Genomic DNA, 20,070 nt, shown 5'->3' on the forward strand with positions numbered 1-20,070 from the left:
TTCTGACTGGGAGGGGTCCAGAAATAAGGCATTACTTTTCTCCAGCAACCACCCCAGAAGTCTGAAAAAAAACATTCCATACGGCCAATTTTTGAGAATTTGGCGCAATTGTTCATTCAAGGATGAATTTAATGTACAAGCGGATAATTTGGGTGAGAAATTGATGGAACGAGGCTATCCAAAAAAATTGATCAAGTCTGCAAAGAAAAGAGCATGGTGGACCCCTAGGGAGAGACACTTTTACAAAATACTGAAAAAAAGCCATTACAACGCCAAGTGTTTGTAAGAACTTTTTGTCCCAACTCTAATCTTCTTTAAAAAACCATCAATCAAAACTGGCACTTGATCAAAACATTTGATCCGGCCTTTACCAATCCCCCATTGTTCACGTTTAAGAAGGAGAAAAGTCTATCTAATCATATCGTCAGGGCGGCCCTAAAAGTCCAGTCAAAACCGTCATTTAGGCAACTTGTTGGCCTAACTCCAGTAGCAGCACATCACAAATGTGACATATGTGCCTGTTGTGACCAGACAATCGAAGGCTCTCTATTCAGCCACAATGGAATACATTGGAAACATGACACATTCACAAATTGTAAAACAAAAAATGTAATCTATGGATTCTGCTGTACATCGGAAAAACAAACCAGGAAGTACGACAACGCATAATGCAACACAATCACGGATTAGAAAACAAGTGACCACTGCCCCTCTGGTAAATCATTGGACACAAAAGTCTCATTCTGAACAAGACTTTCACTGGACCGTCTTATCCAAGGTTGAGAAAGACCAACGAGGTGGTAATCCGGAGTTGAAATTGTCACAACGTGAGGCATTGCTAATTGTCAAATTTAACACAGCATACTCCTTGCTAAATGAATTATCCAAAATTTACAATTTGTAAGATGTGAAATATGCTGCCTTTCAATAAGTGGTGAAGCATTCAGAATATTGCAGTAACCATAATTCCTAGTGGGTTGATTTAATAGGACTACAAGCTGGCTGCGATCCAATACTACATTAACCAGAATTAATAGCGGTACAACTATCTGTAACATCTTTCTTTGCTTTCATAGTTGTCTTTGGTCCTGAGAAGAACCACAAAATTATTGTGGTTCGAAACGCGTAGACCATTTTTCTGTTGGATACCAAACAATTGCAACATTGGACTAGATTAGGCTGATTGTGCAGTATAAAAAATATATAGATTTGTGATCTTTTGCTGACATGAAAGAGTGGTTCACTGCACATCTAAGTTTTGCCATTAGACTTTTGCATTGTTTGGTTGACGCCCCTTGGTTCTCTTAGAGAATCAGAAAAGTGTTCCCCTTTTTTTACCAAGGAGCCATGTATGTGTGTATGTTTGAAGACTAGTGTGAATGTATAATGACTTTTGAATGGTGAAGTTTGAATGCAATTTCTGTGACACCTTTTAGGTTGGGTAGGATCTTGTGCATAGAGGTTTATTCTGTGTAGAGGTATATATTGTTGTTTCCTTTCAATCACTTGACGTAGTTTTTGTTCGATTTTTCTACATTGTATAAATAATGTGTTGCTTATTTATTTCCTCTTGAAAAAAAGAAGTGAGTTGTACAAAATAAAAAACTTTATTAAGTAAAATAGGTGGACACTGACTCAAGGCTTTTCAGCCTTGCTAAGTAAAGGAAAAATAAATATCAGTATAGGCACTTGTTGTTTTCTCTGTTGAAGGGCTCACACTTACTGATTAGAGCCAGACCCATTGTTGTTTTCTCTCTTCACTTCACTCCCAGCAGCATACTCCCGAGTGCAGCTCGCAAATGCGGCTTCCCCGGCTTCCGGCTACAGAGGAGGCCCAGTGTGGCCGGTATGTGGTGAACGAACACCAGGCGGCAAGAAGCAAACGAAGCGCACCCGGAGCAGTCCCAGCCGCGGTGCTGTAATGATGCTCTCAGGCCAAATATTCGATTCTAGCTTTATTTAAGGTAGTACAATAAAATACAGGTGAGCGCAGGGAGCAGTCGCTATCCAACTCCGCTGCTGTACAACTGCCCCTTCATTCCAAAGATGCAACCATTACATTCTACCTGGCATCATAGCATTCTTACAATACAGCTCGAACCTTAAAGGCATACACAGTAAAAAGGCAACACAACACATCCCCCTCTCTTCAACTAAAGAAAGAAGGAATACAGGACCATAAATAAGTAATAACAAAAAAGCAAAAAAAAACAGAACAATAACAATAAATACAGATATAACTAAACATCAATAATAAATCATTTCATATCATAGTCCTTGAGCCAAGAGGGTAAGGCACTTGTTCTTTTACCATAACCCCTCTCAACAAAATTGGATTCACTATTGGATTTACCTTTGTCTTTGTTAGAAACACCATTGTTGCAATCACTAGCAACCCTTCCCCCCCTTCACAGGAGGACTGACCCACCAAAGGTAAGTCACTTACAGCTTCATTCGTGTTCCCATCTATATCATTTGTGTTCCCATCTATATCTGCCAATTGTACTTGTAAACAACTATCATCAAAATGGTCTTCAATCCAATCAAACTTATTTTGGTTATTTTTTATCTCTTCCTCCACACCATTACACTGATTCCGAAAAATAGCAATACTTTTCATATTCCATACTTTTCCGTCACTTAGTCTCACAGCATTTCTCAAAACCTCAATTATCTGTTTTTGTGGCTCAAATCGACTTTCACCCTTTGGTACTTTAGAAGGTTTCCTTACCCGCACCCATTCTCCTACTTTAATTTCCACATATTTCGTGCCATAGTGGTCATCATAAAACACTTTACTTTTAGAATGGAGTAACTCCAAATCATTCTTCACCGCAGCTGGAGACCACTGTGTAATTTTACCATCCATTAACCAACCAGGATTGATTTTGCTCCTCGGTAACCTTTCCCTCATCATAATAAAAGGAGACAATCCTGTGCGAGTTTTTGATGTAGTTCTGTAAGATCACACTGCCTTTTGTACTTGAACCTTCCAATCCATCTTTTTATTAACCGCTGCCTGAATTACTCTTTTGATCACCCTATTGAATCTCTCAACTGTGCCATTACCACTTGGATTGTATAACGCAGTCGTTTTATGTTTAACACCACACTTTTGAAAATAACTAGCAGCCATGTGTGACAAAAATTGCACCCCATTGTCAGTAAGAATACAAACAGGTAAACCCTCCATAATAAAAATCTTGTACAAAAATTTAAAAAAACTCTTTGTGTCCGCTTTGTCTACAAACCTTACAATTGGCCATTTTGTAAATAAATCAATAGCCACCAACCCAAACTCTTTCATTTCTCCAATTGGCCCAATGATATCCACTGCGATCGTTTCACACGGAAGTTCCGGAATCAACCCATCACTCAAGCAAGGTTTCAAAGTCTTGAGAGACTTATCCGCTGAGCTACAAACTTCACAATTCCTAACAAACACTTCCGTGTCCCTGTCCACACCTGGCCCCGAAAAGATATTTTTCACCATTATTTTGTTTCTCCCAATACCAAAATGCCCTTCATGACATAATTCCAAAACCTTCTTCCTCAAGGAAACCGGAGGAACAACTCTGTCACCTCCGAAAAGTATATCTTTTTCTAAAGACAACTCCATTCTAACCTCCCAAAATGCTCTTAATTTTTCTTCCATAAAACATTGTCTTGGCCAAGCCGTGCATATATACTCCTAGATCTTTTTAAGTTCAACATCCTTATCCTGTTCTTCCAACCACTCTTTGTTGCTGATAGCAGGGGCCCCTGAATCATGAACTAAGGCAATACTAACAGTCCCCCACGGGTCATCTACACATTCCTCAAGTGGAGATGGCAATCTAGACAGGCAATCTGCAATTATATTGTCTCTACCTGGCAAGAAAATCATTTTATAAATAAATTCTTTCATGCGAATTGACAATCTTGCCATTCTTGCCGAAGCTCCAGAAATACCATCTGATGACAACATTTTCACTAATGGACGATGATCTGTCCTAATTGTAACTGGTTTCCCCCACTCAAAAGCTCTAAAATGTTCTAACGCCCATGCGCATGCTAACGCCTCCCTTTCAATAATGGGGTATCTGACTTCAGCTGGGGAAAGTGCTCTTGATGCAAAAAGGATAATCCTCTCTTTCCTCTTCACAACTTTCTGGGATAACACTGCACCAATTCCTGTATCGCTCGCGTCCGTTGTCAACAAACATTCAATATTAGGATCAAAACTTGCTCTTGTATTGACCTTTTGCAAATCAACTTTTATTCTATCAAATTCATCGTGGCATTCTTATGTCCAAACAAACTTCGTATTCTTCTTAAGCAAATTTTGAATATTAAACACCTTCGACGCAAAATTGCTCACAAACTTCGTGCAATATTCTGCCATTCCAAGAAATGCTCTCACCTCTTCCTTTGTACTTGGCGCCCCTGAATTCACAATATTTTCAATCAATGCTGGCTTAGGTTTCACACCTTCCTCACTTACAACGTGCCCCCAAATAAGATACACTTCTTTGGCAAAACTTACACTTTGATAACTCCACTGTTAGCCCTGCCTTTTCTAGGACTTCCAAAACCTGTCTTAACTTTGAGTCATGTTCCACCTTGTTCTTTGCAGCAACCAAAATATCATCTTGAAAAAATGCAATAATATCCCGGTTCCCCAATAACCTATGCATCAATCTCCGAAAGACAGCTGCAGCTGACACCAAACCAAAAGGCATTCGCCTAAATTGATAACACCCGAAGGTCGTGATAAAAGCTGTTAGGTACCTTGACTCTGGTTCTAACTCTACCAGATGGTATGCGGCGGCTAAGTCTATAGTAGAGAACCATGTAGCACCCTTAAATGAAGACACCATCTCGTTGATCTTAGGTAATGGGAATTTTTCTACAATAATATTGTTATTTAGATGGTGTAAGTCTATGCATAGGCGGATCTTGCCATTAGGTTTCCGTGCTACGACAATAGGACTGATCCACTCAGAAGCTTCCACCTCTTCTATGATCCCCTTTGCCAGTAGGCCTTGCAACTCCCCCTTCACCTCATCTCTAATTAACATTGGGATGGGTCTAGCTTTGTGCACTTTCGGTTCCGCATTAGCCTTAAGCAGTATTTTATGCTCAAAGCCATTTAACCTTCCTAGCACAGCACCAAACACTCCTGAAAATTCTTTGCTAAAAACATCACTCAACTTGCTCTCCTCATCCATAACCAACACTTTTTCTTCACTGTTAGGGTCCAAAATTATATTTACATTTTTCTGATCCAACCATCCCAACGATGATGGTCCCGCCTTAGACACATATAACTTTCCTCTTGTGCTCCTTCCTTTGAATAGGAATGTGAGCCACCTGTAGCCCAGCATCTCAATTCTCTCCCCCGTATAACTTACTGGACAAATATCCAAATTCCCCAATTGATCTCCAATTTTTTCCACAAAATTTTTCTTCCACACTTCCTCATTTACGATAGTCCAAGGTGATCCCAAATCCGTATACACTTCCACAACCACACCACCCAAAGATACTTTACATACAGGTTTCCCTTCTAATGCTTTATCCAATATGTTGATGACATAATTACCTCTCACGTTCTTAACACATTCCTCCTCCTCTTCAACAACTACTTCTTCCTCATCCCAAATATACTTAACAATGTTACGCTTGCGGCACATTTTCATTCCACATATACCACATTTCTTATTAAGAGCAGGACATGCCCTACTAAAAGCCAAGTGTTCCTTGCTATCACAGAAATAACATCTTCTTTCTTCTCCTCTAGTATCTTTTTTCTGATATCTTGTTGGTTGACCCGTCCATCTTCCCTGTGAGCCTTGTTGATATTTCATCTGAGTTCGGTTTTGTGGTTGTATTTTACAAACTGCACCTGAGATTTTTTCCTGTTCTGTTTCTTTTACCACAGAAGAGCATCTCCCCGACATTTCTGCCTTTCTCATAATAGCCAACACATCCTCTAATGGTGCGTCACCATTCACCCATAGTCTATCCTGTAACGTTGAGTTATTATGATGCATAACTAATTGGTCCCATATCAATCATTGTGTTGGGTTCCAAATCTACAATCTATTGCTAATTTCCTCAATTCATCAATCAACTCATCAACTGTCTCTGTTTTGTCTTGCTTCCTTTAAAAGTCACTCCCATACACACCTTTGGTGCGAAGTATTTATACATATCTTTAATAAAATTTTCAAAGACATTTAAATTCACATCCTCCACTTTACTCTTACGTGAATGTGTTTTCAGACCTATTGCTCCTAAAGAATGTAATAAAATTATTTTCTTTTGCTCCGGTTTCATCTTTTTTTCTTCATCAATTGCCTCTATGTAATTAATGAAATACTCCTTCCATTCAATCCACTTTATCTCCGGATGGGTACCTGTAGCCCAAAACGGTTGAGGAGTGCTTATTGTAAAGTTCTGATGTGCCATCTTGCTCTCAGTATTTCCACTTGTGTTACCTACTATATTTTCACTAGAGTCTCCTCTCTCCATAAACTTTTTTTTTTAAAGTCTCTTTTCTTAAAGTCTCTTTTCTGTATTTTAATTACCACCCCGACAATCTCACCTGTATTTCTTCTATAATGTACTTTATTCCTCAATTTCCATTAATCCTCCATCGATAATTCCTCTCGTCACGTATTTCCTTTATCTTCCGATTTTCTTTCTAGTTTAACTTCTTCCGCTTTTCCAAAATGGCCGACGCCTAAGGTCACGTTGCGTGACCTTGCGCTATTCCATCATTTCCTCAATCATCCAGATAATCTCCTGCATTCCGACCGGCTCACAGCCTCGCACATAGCCCGTACCGAATCTCACCAGCCGTTCGTAAAATGCACCAGAGCGGAGATTCAACGGACACTGTGCCTACCTCCCCAAAGCTCTCCGTACCTAAAGGTTTGTCGCTTTTCACCACTTCCCCTTACCGCCGATCCTCTGATGGATTCCGATCTTCAATTCCACTTCTTATTTACTGTGTATAACGATAATCCACACAGTGATTCCTCATTTGCTAAAATCCATAAATATATTCCAAATAAATCTTTTGCAACTCCATGAATTCTTCTCCACGTTCCATCGTCGCCAATTGTAATGATGCTCTGAGGCCATATATTGGATTCTAGCTTTATTTAAGGTAGTACAATAAAATACAGGTGAGCGCCAGGGAGCAGCCGCTATCCATCTCCGCTGCTGTACAACTGCCCCTTCATTCCAAAGATGCAACCATTACATTCTACCTGGCATCATAGCATTCTTACAATACAGCTCGAGCCTTAAAGGCATACACAGTAAAAAGTCAAGTCAAGTCAAGTCAGAGAATTTATATAGCGCACTACATACCCAGAGGGTCTCAAGGCGCTTAGAAAGGGGAGGAGGATTACTTGTCAAATATCCACATTTTAAGTTGTTTTCTGAATGCCAGGTGGTTCTGGGTGAGGCGAAGGTAAGCGGGGAGTGAGTTCCATGTTTTAGCAGCCAGGTATGAGAAGGATCTGCCTCCCATGGTGGTCCTGTTGATGCGAGGTACAGTGGCGAGGGCTTGGTTGGAAGAACGTAGTTGGCGGGGGGGTGTAGAAAGACAGTCGTGAGTTGAGGCATTCTGGTCCGATGTCGTAGAGTGATTTGTGTGCGTGAGTTAGCAGTCGGAAAGTGATTCTCTTATTGACGGGTAGCCAGTGGAGGTCTTTCAGGTGACTGGAGATGTGTTCGTTGCGCGGGATGTCTAATATGATCCTGGCTGAGGCGTTTTGGATTCGTTGGAGTTTCTTCTGGAGTTTAGCGGTAGTACCTGCGTAGAGGGTGTTTCCATAGTCCAGTCGGCTCGTGACTAGAGCATGGGTGACTGTTTTCCTTGTTTCGGTGGGGATCCAGCAAAATCTTTTTCTGAGCATGCGAAGAATGTTGAAGCAGGATGAGCATACGGCGCTGACTTGTCTGTTCATTGAGAGTGAAGAATCCAGGATGACGCCTAGGTTCCGTGCGTGGTCTGTCGGGATGGGTGCTGTTCCAAGGGCTTCCGGCCACCAGGAGTCGTCCCATGCAGAGGGGGATGTACCTAAGATGAGGACTTCTGTTTTGTCTGAGTTCAGTTTCAGACGGCTTTGTTTCATCCATTCGGCAACTTCTTTCATTCCTTCGTGTAGGTTAGTTTTGGCGGTGCTGGGGTCATTGGTGAGAGAAAGGATTAGTTGAGTGTCATCCGCGTAAGAGATGATGTTGAGGTTGTGTTGGCGGGCGATGGCCGCGAGGGGGCTCATGTAAACGTTGAAGAGGGTGGGGCTGAGTGAGGATCCTTGAGGTACGCCACAGATGACTTCAGTGGCCTCGGACTTGAATGGTGGGAGGCGGACTCTCTGGGTTCTTCCGGAGAGGAATGAGGTGATCCATTCAAGTGCTTTTCCTTGTAACACAACAGGTGCGCTATCCCACAGCAAAACAGAAGCAGCAGCAACAACCAGCCTCGCACAGCCCACAGGTCCACGGTTAACTGTCAGCGAATTCACCAACATATGGCGTGGCAGTGGTCACCAGAGGCTACGTGAAGCCGGGATACACCATAGCCTCCAAAAAGCTGAGAGGGAAAGAATAGGGTTGATATGGGCCTCCTAATGAGAGAAGAATGATCTCTTGAAAACAAAAAGGGAAGGCCCATCTGATCTGGAGATGGTGATGCTGAGGGATACACCACAAACAACCTTTGATCTTGAGCTCCTCTAAATCTGTTTTAACAAGAGTGTCATCCAAGGTGGGATTTGAACATCATTTTCATTCTCATTTCAATAGCGAAAATATCCCTGAGTAGCAGTAGAGATCATCATGCATAAGTTTCAGCAAGCACCATTCGGAAATGTCTAGCAACATACTTAGAGAACCAGGCAGGACCATGACCCACAAACCATATCAAGAAATGTCTAACGAAATACTACCAGAAGGGCCCCACGTGTACTGCCAGCAAGGTCCCACAGATAACAGTATAGAGAAGTGACGGTGGATCAGAGAAGCAACAGTGGGAGGGACCAATGTTGTTGGATACATCAGTAATGAAGAAATTGAATGCTTTTCTAAATGTGCGAATTTCTGAAAGAATGAATGTCGAGATAGCCACAACTCCTGAAAAGAGACGTTCTCGAGGTGCACAGGGCTTTCAAATAAGCCTCTGTGTATGTTGGGGGGGGGGGGGAATTGTATACAAGCTGATTAATGTAAGTAACTGACTTCCAAAATCACCCTAACCATACCTTCAGCTGTATTTGACTTGTTTTTCATCGTCACAGTGATGTCGCTTGCATCACCAGAGAGCCATCCCAACTTTTTTAGGCGACCATAGTTAGCACGCTGGGTGTTTTCAGACTGTACTAACAATAGTTAAAGGGAAACTGTGTCCGGACGTTCTATCACTGTGAAGAGGTAATTCAGAGTTAAGTCTATCAGTATTCGAGGCCTAGCACCTCTCCTCTCTCTTATGCAGGGCTGTTTCTAACGTGTGCTAGAAGTCATAACACATGTAGGAAAAGGGAGCTGGGCAGTAAATGGACACAGTGGAAAAGGAGGGTCAAATGGCCTTCGTGAGTGATCAATAACATGTTTTATTTTGCCACCCACAGTAATATATATTTCATAAACTTATGTAATAGAAAATAAATGTTGTATGTGATATTTTTCCACCAACACCCAATTACAAACCACGACAAAACAGAGGTAGTCGGTCGTGTACAAAATACACTCCTACATTTACAGGTCACAATGCAGGTGCAAAGTGGCAAAAGGTGAGATTGACAGTACTTATCATGAATTCCTTTAGAGGAAACTGTAAATATGACTGTTTTTACTTTTGGATGCTTGTCCAGTAAAGTGATGCGTGAAGTCTTTGGGAACCTGCACTATCACTGGAAGAGTGTGCTGCATGCCAGATATGCTTCCCTCAGTTGGGGTGGGAGTTAGTCGCCTTGATTACAATGCTAACAAATGAAAGCCCTAAACCAGACCTTGAAGAAACTGGAACATTGAATGCATGCACTTTCAGGGCATATGACTTTCCAGCAGCATTTAAGTAAACATTATGTGGTAAAATGAGCAATTTGATCACATTTTTCAAAATGTCCGCGACGAGAGTCCCAAACCACAGTTCAGAAAGGCAGGTTTCAGGCTGCAGGTGGCCATGTGGCAGATGTGGAGAGGTATAAAGTGCCAGCGGTGGAAATGAGCAGCATCAAAGGGCAAGCGGGCGACAACTATGTGGTAGTGGAAATACATTTGGGCACCTGCACTTAGCTTTTTATTTATTTTTCTTCCACAAATTATGCACTGATAAGGACTCATTGTGTCGAAAGGTAATTCGAAACTGAGAAAGAAAGATTCCTTCTCATATTTTTGTGCTGCATAGTTGTGTATTTATCTTTATATTTTTACTTTATTCTTTCTATTTTACTTCTGTCACATTTTCTTTTTGTATGGGTGTCACACTAGCACTCTATTTTGTACAGTGCTCTGCGTAGCTTCAGAAGTAGATTTTTAAAGAAAATAAATAACTTTCTGGATACAAATGTAGATCTCTGTAACGCAGATGCAGCAATACAGGCAAGAGAAATCAAACATCTCAGACAGGAGCATCCTTTCTGAAAGAGATGTCTTCTGTTTTAGATGTATTACTTGTAATAACTCATTTGCCACCTCCTGTTTTATGACTTGCTTGGAAATGACACTTTGTCTCAATAATACAAGTAAACCGGTACCTTTGAATGATTGTGTCTTGGGGCAGGCTTGAGGTATTCTGCGGGGGCTCCGCTTCCCCCAGCACAGAGCCAAATTAAGGCAGTTATCTTCCAGTCCTTGATCCAAATGCCCCGGCAGTCAAATGTCTACAATGTTCAAGCAAAACCTGTCGCTTTTCTTTGTCTTCAATAATTCTCTATGTTCCCTAGTGATTATCAATGCGATTTAGTTCATAGTGTTCAGTTTCCTCATATAATGGGATTGGAGATGGCGCATACTTGTAATAAACAAAATGATGATGAGAAATGAGGTGCAGAACTAGAATTATCCCAAGGCCTTCCTGGAAAGATGCATCCCATCATCAGTCTTTTAGCTCCACCGAGATGCATTAAACGCCAGGATGCCAGTGGGCATGGCTCTCTGCCCTAGAACAGAAGCAAAGTAAGATATTGGAGACATAGAGAGCTAAACAAGGCCCTTGTGCTAGGTAAAAATCAGTCAAGTTGGGGCACAAAATAGGCCCGAGAACTAAATTGAAACGGTCCCCATTAGTGAATCAGATATCTAAAAAAGTGGCTCATGTTTGCAGACCTGGAAGTTATAAAAATCTAAAGACTGGCAGTATTTGTGATTGCATGCAATGTTTGTGGTAAGATTAGAGAATTCGACAGCAAAAACCGTCCACCAGCCCATAAAAGAGACCGACAAGCAGCCAAAAACCAGCCCACACACTGAATTGTCAAAGCAGGCAAGCAGCCCTCTGGGCCCTGCCTGAATATCATAAAGCAGGTGTGTGAGCTGTTTCCTTTTTGTAAAAATAACAGATGTACGTGTTTGTCAGATGGGTCATTCTAATTTGCTGCTATTTTGTTGTCCGTTTCATGCGCACATAGTGGGTACACAATGGAAATGGAACACGCTGATATGGACATAAAACACTGTGCACACAGTCCTGTTTGCACTCAAATGTAGCTTAGCTTTGCATCATTTTCTCAACTGCGTCCTATGTATTTGTGAAACAGCAGCTGTTCCGACATCAGCTTCGGGTTAGTAGCTGCAGATGTCTTTTCATAGCATACTGATTCCATTTCTGATACAATATAATCTTTTGCTGTTTGAGTTTGTTTTCCTCTCATCAAACCAGTAGGATCTGAGGGACTAAGTAGAAGAAAAGTGGAGAAAGTAGAAACACTTCAGTGAGGACGCAGAAAGCACAAGTTTCTTTGTATGAAATCATTAGGGAGATTGATGTTACACACAGCTAGCTGCCTTATCGCTCTCGGGCAATGAGAAAGTACTGTTTAAGCACCTGGGGGCATATTACCAACAACTAGCGATAATTTTTGTCTCTAACTTATTTAGAGACAAACATTATCGCCGCACAACGGCGATTTTTATCGCAGATAAACCTTGCTATTAACAAGGTTTATCGCAAATGCGATAAAAAACGGCCGAAATGCATGAATATCGCTGAAAAGTCAGCGATATTCATGCATTATCGAGCAAATGCTCTTAGCCATGTTATCCACCTCCCATTGGATAACATGGCTAAGAACTGCTCAGGGCAGGTGTTAGCTTTTGGAGATATTCCCGCTTAGCGCGAATATCTCCAAAAGTTGGTAATAGGAGATAGCGATGTTAGCAACTGTTTTCAGTCTCTAACATCTTGGCACGCCCACTTTGCATCTCATTAGTGATAAATATCACTGACATGCAAAGTGGGGCCCAAGATGGTTGCTATCTCCTACTAGCTGTCGCTAACTGGTGTTAGCGACAGCTTGGTAATCGGGAGATAATTTTATCTCCGCTTTCTTGGCTTTTAAAGCCAAAAAAGCGGAGATAAACCCCCTTGATAATATGCCCCCACGTCACTTAAGTGCCCTATTAGGGTAGAAAATTACCAGTCCTGCTACTTACGTCATACCTTGTTCACAGGATCACTTTCTGGCAAATGGATTGCCAATTGTCATCATGTCCACCTTTCATAGGTGAAATAGTATACATACACCAGCCCCAGTCTCTAGCACATTTTAACCTTGAATCTCTGAGCATTTTTATAATCTCATTTATACTATTTGTTTGACGGTGGTCTCGCCATCCAATATTTATGTGGACATTGTGTGAGACCTCTGTTGATTGCTCGCGAAGCAACTGGTAGCTTTGTTTAGAGGTTCCACAATGTGTTGTTCACTTCCTTCACTTGTGGGAAGGAGTAGCTCAGCTTCGTTTGGGCTAAGGACCTCTAAGCAGGGCACATCGTCTGATGGTAATCTTGAAGGAAGGTGGCTTCCCTTTCTAGACATGTATACAATCATAGCTGCTGATGAAACATAAGGTCTGACTTAGAATTCGTCTGACAGGGCACTCTGTTGCAACACCAGCTGAGAACCCTGTGCGTCAAACTCTCGGTCCAGCCACCCTATTTTGAGTTGGGGAGACTGACAGGTTAATGCAGACAGAATAAATGTACTCAATTGGCACCAACCTTCCTCTGACCGCCAGAGGGAGATCAGAGATAAACCATCTGAATTGCAGCCCTATTTAGATTGGGTAGCCCTATGATTATTATTTTTTACTGTCTATCACTGCCAGGGATATCCTGGCAGGGGAGGACTAAAAATAAAAAAAATAAGAACGCTCACACATCATGAGGGGACTCCCATGGCGTTTGGACCATTAGTTTTTACATTTGCAAAAACTTGTGCTTTGGGTGTTTGCTTTTGGAAAATAATGCTTTTTGTAAAGTTTCATGTATACTCTCATCACCAATGAGAGTCACACACCAAACTTATGAATGGCTTTGAATGAATCTCTGTGACAGCGGTTTATACAAACCCACACAGTTCACAGTTGGGCAGACAGAGCACTCTAAATTTAGCAAGGAAACTAAAGGCAGGATAGAGGCAGTGGTGGCCACATTGGAACGGAGGTGGAGGGGCAGTGGGATGGTATGAGAAATAAACCACTTATCTCTGTATGGCTGTCGCCTCTCCACCGTCGCCTCTCCTCTGTACTCTTTGACTTCAGGAAGCACACAGGATCCCTGACTTCCCTAAGCCAATCAGGACATTTCTGTCACCAGCATGACAGCAGCATTGTGATTGGTCTAAGTGGCGTGGTTTGGCGGCCAGGCAGGGAGTGGAAGCCTCTACATGTTCTCCACCCAGCGCGGTGCAATGCCGCCAGGTGGAAACATGCTAAGTGCACATGACTGTTTGGTCAGCCCAAGACGGCCAGCCAAACCGTCATGTGCACATAAGTGCACCAGCCACTTCTCCTCTTGCTGGCTATGATGACGACCCAACCCCACCCTGAACTAACTCAGACAGGAAAATAAAATGATAATAAAATTGTATCATTTTATTTTTCCTTTTTTCCACTGCTCAGACAGTAGTGATTAAAGAAGTGGGTAACCCAATATACCCTTGCAGGCTTGGGCAAACAGTATATAGTTAGGGAAAGGTACCAGCAAGGGATTTATTTTAGGTATCTAAGTATACAGTATGATAGTGTCTTTCTTACTTAGACTTATCAACTGAAACAAATATATATACATAACGGTGACTGATTGTTTCAGTTGATAAGTCTCAGTAAGAAAGACACTATCATACTGTATACTTTGATACCTAAAATAAATCCCTTGCTGGTACCTTTCCTTAACTACAGACAGTATTGGGGCAATGTGTCTACGCCTTAGAGGAGGAGCCGCCACTGGAAGGAGGACCTAAAGTACTTCACCACCATGAATGCCTTTACTCCACCCGCCAAACTCCAAATCGGGACCATAAGCTATTTTACTTGTTATTTGTTTACATGTCCTTGAATTGGAAACTGAATCCTATATTCCTTGGCAATAAATGGCTTTCGATCATTTGTTATTTCACTTTACACTACAAAGTTGGGAATATTTTCAAAGAACAGTTACTAAAACTGAAATACAAGAAGTAGATAGAGGGAAATATTTTCACAATAAGCATTACTACGTTGTGTTGGAAATAGGTGTATGATAGTGACCAAAATAAATACAAAACAATTGTATACTTTTATTTTTCCACATGTGCCTATATAAAAAAAAAATAATAATAAATACATTTGCACGCGGTATTTGACACAATGAGGAACTGAAAGTAAACAGCGCTTAACATGCTGCTATCGTAATAGACAAGAGAGGATTATGGCCCATGGTGCAAATAGATACTCCAGGGTGAATATACACACCAAATGTTTAGGGCAAGAAACTGCCAAAGTGCCATCTACAGAACTGTGACTTAAAATCCGATTTTACGATTAAAGAGGGTTTTAAATTAAAAAGTTTTAAACCAAAGCCAGCACTAAGATTAATAACACCTTATCGAAAACATAAGTGGAAAGGACTGCAATGTTATGTTATAACAATGAATTATGCGCACTACTACCCGGAGGTGTCTAGGCGCTCGAGGTCTGCCATGCTGTGTCAGGAAAAGCTAATTTTTAAAGAGCCATGTTTTGAGCAGTTTCCTGAACTCAAGCAGGGATGAAGTCTTCCTAAGGGAGAGTGGACGAGCATTCCATTCCTTTATAGTGTTGTAGCTGAAGCTCCTTTCCCCCAATTAGTCCTTTTAATTCTAAGGGTGGGAATCAGGTAGGCATTGGCTGAACGAAGCGGTCTGTTGGGAGAATACCAGATAAAGGGGTCCAGAAGAAATCATGATCCTTCTCTATGCAATGCCTTATACACAGTGCAAATAGCCTTAAATTTGATCCGCTGACCAACTGGTAGTTAGTGCAAATCCTGAATGCCTGCTCTGATGGACTGGTATTTAGGAACACCAAAGCCAGTCTAGCAGTGGGGTTTTGTACTGCCTGCAACCTTCTATGTAAATTGGATTGTAAGTTAATATACCGGCCATTACACTAATCTAATTTTGATAGAACAAGTGAGGTCAGTACTGTTTTTCTTGCATTTATGGGAATAAAAGGCAGAAGTTTACGTACAATTCTGATAGTGAGGAAGGAGGAGGAGACCATCTTAGAAACTTGCGACTTCATGTTGAGTTTTTCATTTATGATGACCCCTAAATTCTTTGCCTTGTCTACTGGTATAGGAGTAGGGCCCAGTGTGTCTGGCCACCAAACTGGTGCTTGTTCTTTTGAATTAACTTATAGGCGCTTGTTCTTTTGAATATACTTATAAATTGTATATATCTTGATATGTATTGATCGCCAAGGTTTTGTGTTGGTTGTGTTTTTGTCTATAAGTCTAGATATGTTTTGGTTGGTATGTATGTGATTGTGGTGTCTTATCGTCACTTTATGTCTGTTAAGTCTCAATGGGGCTGTTTTACTTGATGGATGTTATATAAAGAAGATTTCAGATAATTAATTGATATGTGAAATTATGTATAGGTACACATATACAAAAAATATAGAAAAATAGTGTTTTTGAATATTAAAATACAAAAAGAAATTCTGTGTGTGAGACAATGATGTTGTGTTTTATCTAGGATGTATCACCAGTAGTTAATGAATATATAGGGAAAGGTTTAATGTTTTTGTTTCCACCACACGTGACCACTGAGGGGAAAGGTTTCCAAATAACAGCACCTCAGTTTTTCCTGAGTTGTAATGTCTCATACAATAACAGCAGACGTTTTCCCTTTTGCAAAAGAATGCACTGATCTCTGGTGTCACTCCTGTTTATTTAAGTTGGTGTAGTCCACCATTGGGTAAATGGAAGACTCTTTACATCAGGTTTCAATCCCATGCCACATGTTAGTACCACTTTGACTTTTCTCCTGTTTTAGTTCTCATGCTCCCGCTAGACATGGGCATTTATACTGGGTTTTGCTGCCACTTTAATATCATATTACACTAAATTGCATTTTTCTTTCTACAGAATGAATATATTTCCTTGCTCTGCCACTTTGCTGCAGAGATGAGGTTGGCAGATACAAATAAAAGGTTGGCAGAAACAAACACAACGTATGGTTTTCAACTTAGTGACAGAGGGTCTCATTTGTTTGTGTCCCATTGTCCACCCACATTTGAAAACCCTTGCTCAACAAGTGCCACTGAACATACTAATGCATGACAATGGTCTTTTAGAACAGAAAATGGCCCAGTGCACAATAGTACCTATGCCAGTCACTAGAAACCCTTCATATATTAATTCACATTTCCAATTTGATTAAACAAGGGATTTAATGTGGTTGAGAAATTGATCTGGGCCCTGTATGTAGTGTAAGGTGAGAGCCAACCCTTTGAGAATGTGCAACAGAACATTTTCCTCAATCTGAAAATCACCCTTGCTGATGAATTTCTTTTATATCATTTGTAAAAAAGATGTTCAAATAAAAATGTAAAAAGCTTGGTTCCATCTGAAGGAATTTCCTCTCTCGTTATTGCCACATCAGATCAGTCTCATTCCTGCAGTTGCCCTTTCCGGGAAGTCTTCAGAACATTTCCTGCTAAAATAGTAGACAATTTCTGAGGAGTACATAACTATGTGACTCACCTTACTTTGGACAATTACAATCAGATTCTATTACCCCTACTCTGCAATGAGCCAATCACAAAAGGAGGAAGAAGCACATTGCCTGGCACACCAGCACACAATCAGCCTAGATGCACTGCAGTAAATGCAGTGCAGGATAACGCTTACTTCAGTTGAACATTTTGAGTATTCACCATTGTTGGTGCAGCCAGTGCTTTTTATCTTTAGACACGTGCTTCAGGATTGTTTTCATTCTTCAGTCTTCATAGTTCTATGCACCTTCCACAAGGACTCAATACATGAGATATAGGACTGTTATAGGTGCACATCTATGCCTGCACCTTGGTGAACTGTATTTAGGAGCATGTAAATCAGTACTATAGGAGTACCATTACACATACTTGTAAATGTCTTTGTGAATTGAGGACATTGAGATTAGCTATGAATTTTATCTAAAAATGCCCATGTTATGATTTTTGTGAAAAAATCCTATTGTTGGCACCTGGGAGGTAGACTGACTGATCAATAAAATCCAGACATGATATTGCTATCTTTGTATACTGTTCTGGGCTCTGATTAAGGCCTATAAAGATGAGTCAATGGATATGACAATATAGGGTTGGCACTGTTCCAAATAAACTTTAATGATATGCTTTGTAAAACTCCTGTGAGGATTGACATCAAGCGACCTCTAAAGGTGCATAGAAATCCAGAGGTCTAAGATAAAGTTTCTCTTTCCTTAGGCCACATGCTAGATCACAACATTGTAATTATGTTTACTGTATCTACATATTTCTTTTACTTCTTTGTTACCTGGTTTGTTCACAGCATGGATTTTTCCCAAGTAAAACATCCAGTGCCGAACATTTGTGGTCGCTCCAATTATTGCTCTATTATTATTAGGTGTAGGTCAAAAGTACAGTCCACAATTTTAGAATCAGAAGGCATCTTTTCACAGACTTATGAAATATAATATTTAGTGGCAAGGTACTCCTCTACTGCTAGGTGCTCTGATGGTCCATAAGCAGATACCTTTTCACTAGTCACACATACCAAGCATGACATTTTCCCACCATCAGTGTAACACTTCAGCGCAGAATATTGTGAGGCACCAAGACAAATGTACAAAAGTTGAGAAAAAGATATGATCATATATCAGTTCTCTTGTCAACCTGACAACATTATTGGTTACATATTTAGGAAGCATGACAAAACCTGAAAGCCTAATGGGCAAAATCCTTTGCTGGTTGAAAATCTAGATCATCTAGATGTGTGGGTTAATGATAAGCTAAAATTTAGGAGTAGATTTATGCTTCCTGCCAGTTTTGGCAAAACTGTAGTATTTGTCATTGTTAGTTCAATTGAAATCATCAAAAATATTTCAATCGAAACCACAATATAAGGAAGGCAACTTAAGGACAAATTAAACAAGATATTAACATTTGAATATAAGAGTACTCAGTGTTCATATTGAAGAAATTGTGACAGTTACACATGCTTAGACTCCCAGATTAGGGTTGTAGCTTTCACAAGACAGTTGAAGTTGGATATCTTATGATGAAGTAAGGAGAGAACTTTATTCTTACGGAGAGGAAACAGAATTTATACCTTCAGAGAAAATTGAGAATGAGAATCCTCAAAAGCAGAATTCATAAACAAGGCTCACTGAAAACCATCTTTGAGTTCTGGTTCTGGCTAGCAAGCTAGCCAGCCATCCAGCCAGGTACTGGACTTCTTCAAGATTAGGTAGGGTAGTGGAACCCCCAGGTGTGTCTTGGGGCACTTTCTCCATCACCGGTCTACCAAAAGTAGTGAAGGGCCGGCTTTCAATTCCATGCTGAAAGAAGACTAGCCTCCACTGGTTCAGGGTGAGAGGAGAGGCAAGTTCCATAGAGGAAAAATAAACAATGATGGATATAAGGTGAAACCGTGTTCACTTGGCTGCATCACCACTTAGCTCGTCCAGCCCTACTCTATTCTGTGATCAGCAGTCGATTCGGCCTATTGATGCTCTGTTAGTTATCTCCAGACAATTGCAGTGCAAGGTGTCAACAGAGAAATAAAGGGAGGAACTGAAGAGTTCACACAGCAGGAAAACAGGTATCTTACAGGTTCATATTCAAGAAGTACTCCATTAGCATCCAAGCCAGAAATTGTTGATATAGCTTTTCAAAGTATATGTCCAGTTCTAATCAGGTCAGTGGAGTTGCCAGACTTTGAAAATCCAGTTAGTCGAAGTGGGGCAGGTATTTCCTTTCGCAATGAGAATTCTGGACATGACACGCATGTTGCACCCAGCATGTATTGTAGAGGCTATTACCTCATTTGTACAAGGCAGGCACAACTCTTCAGTGGTTAATCTAGTTGGAAACTTTGCATTTTACTGTTCAGAGATGACCTGTGGACAAATGAGCAAGAGCAAGGAAGAACCTTGAGCATAGCCACCTTTATTTGTCTGTGGCCAGCAGCTATCCTCCATCTTCTCCATCTCCATCATTCAGCCTTTATATGAATAGATTTTGATCTTCTAGGAGTAAACCTACCAGCATTCACACCAAAGGTGACTGTCATGATTTCTCATTTCACACTTGCTCTAATATTTGTGATCATTAATGTGTTTGGAAACCAGATAATGGATGTGAACACTAAAAATAGAAGTGAACATTTACTTTCACTAAGAAATAGCCCAAACATTGAGGGGTCTTTGTTACCAGGGATCATTAGCTTCATATATGCAGGAGGGTGCAGACATCAGCCATGAGTGCAGCTTCTGCCCCCAGTTCCTATTGAAAGGCTGCTATGATCTGGAGCATAACATTTGTGATCCAGGAGAAAAGTTGAATGGAGCCAATAGTTTATTGTGT

This window comes from Lissotriton vulgaris, chromosome 1_1 (assembly GCF_964263255.1).
Source record: "Lissotriton vulgaris chromosome 1_1, aLisVul1.2, whole genome shotgun sequence".
In the NCBI taxonomy this organism is placed as follows: Eukaryota; Metazoa; Chordata; class Amphibia; order Caudata; family Salamandridae; genus Lissotriton; species Lissotriton vulgaris.